General features: G+C 44.8%; 1 long non-coding RNA gene across 1 annotated transcript; it reads right to left on the bottom strand.

The window, feature by feature from the left end:
• Positions 1–322: 322 nt before the first annotated feature.
• LOC120865762 lies at positions 323–995 on the bottom strand. Its single transcript, XR_005721503.1, has 2 exons — positions 949–995; positions 323–599 (listed from the first exon to the last, which is right to left on the bottom strand). It is a non-coding gene; the product is annotated as an uncharacterized LOC120865762 (long non-coding RNA).
• Positions 996–1,795: the final 800 nt, after the last annotated feature.

The following is a 1,795-nucleotide window of genomic DNA, read 5'->3' on the forward strand; positions in this document are numbered from 1 at the left end:
GCACTAGGCCCCCCTAGATTAATAAGAATAATCGCATGATCTCTTACTTAAAGTCAATCAACTGTAGATCTGAACTACATCTACAAAATCCCTTTACAACAACACCTGGGCTACCATGGGGTTGAATAACCAGGCACTGTAGACCAGCCAAACTGACAGATGAAGCTATCACAGATGGCGTCCAGATCACATAAGAATAGCCTTTGACAACAGATTCATTACAGACAATTGGGCATCCAAGGATATCAACTCACAAATACTATCCTGTTGGGTTGAATAACCAGACACTGTAGACCAATCAAATCAACACATGAAACTCAGGTTCAAAGCCAATAAGCAAGGATAAGTGTCAATAGAAAGGAAAGATGCTTCATTTAGAAAAGTTCATCTGGGGGGAAGATGGACTCCTGTCCAGAGGCCAACTCCAAAGATTCTGCTCAACCTTGACAATTTTTTAAGGGAAAAGGAGAAAACAATTTCAGTTCATCATTAAAGCATGACGTCAGATTCTTCATCATTTTTCCATCCTGTGCAGACTGCCAGCTTCTCTTGTTTCCCTTTGGATTTTTTCTTGCCCATGTGGTCCTCCTGCAGATTTGCTAAGGGGAAAGTGAGGATAGAAAGTCAGTCATTCTTGAACTTTAAAAAAAATTTTTTTAATGTGGACCATTTTTAAGGTCTTTATTGAATCTTTTACAATATGGTTCTGTTTTATTTATTTGGGGGGGGGCACGAGGCATGTGAGATGTTAGCTCCCCAATCAGAGGTTGAACCTGTACCCCCTGCATTGGAAGACAAAGTTTTTAACCACTGGATCACCAGGGAAGTCCCCATTCTTTATTTTCTTAATTCTTCATTCTTACTCGTTTTAATCCAGAAAAGGAATCAACAGGTTAGCTGAGGCATAAATGCAGTAAAGCAAAAATCAGGAGTTCGGTTAAATATTACCTGAAAGAAAGTGAAAGTATCAGTCATTCAGTCATGTCCGACTCTTTACGACCCCATGGACTGTAGTCCACCAGGCTCCTCTGTCCACGGAATTCTCCAGGCAAGGATGCTGGAGTGAGTTGCCTTTCCCTTCTCCAGGGTATCTTCCTGACCCAGGGATGGAACCCAGGTCTCCTAAAATGTTAACTAGTAATCTCATTTATATGGTTAAGGTTTAAGGGGAACAGAAATAGACAAGCAGGAAAGAGGCAAAGGAGCTGCTTACGATCGAGCAGAACACGGATGGCACCTCCTCTCCGTTCCTTTCTGCCCTCTCCACTCTTCAGGCTAGCACAGCAGACCTCTGCCCTAGCAAGCAGGCTGTGTATCATCTTCATTTACAAATAAGGAAGCATGCTCAGAGGGGTAATTGACCTGACCTGCTCTAGGCCACCAGCTAGAGCTGCAGTATCATCTCGAGTCAGGGGGGATGCCTTCCACAACAGAAACCCTGCCTTTGACACAGCACAGCTTCCTAAGCGTCTTCCTCTGGTGCCATCAGCTCTCAGAATAGCCCATGAGAACCTCGGGTATAGCTCTCGCCTCTTCAAACTGGGTCTATTCAATCACCCGTCTTCTTCCCCAAAATCCAGATACCTGGCCCTCCCTGTGTTCCTGGCCTCGTCTGATTCAGGCACATACTTGGTATAAGAAACAAGAGTGCCCAACGGTCCTCTTTTCCAGAGAAAACGGATGTACAGAGATGTGGGGCACCTCAGTGCTCACAGTTCTGTGATGACACTGCCTCCCTGGCCAGGAAATTGGGCCAGACCCAAACTGGGCAAGTTACATCATCTCACAGGACTCT

The sequence above is a fragment of the Oryx dammah genome, unplaced genomic scaffold, assembly GCF_014754425.2.
Source record: "Oryx dammah isolate SB20612 unplaced genomic scaffold, SCBI_Odam_1.1 HiC_scaffold_7, whole genome shotgun sequence".
Taxonomy (NCBI): domain Eukaryota; kingdom Metazoa; phylum Chordata; class Mammalia; order Artiodactyla; family Bovidae; genus Oryx; species Oryx dammah.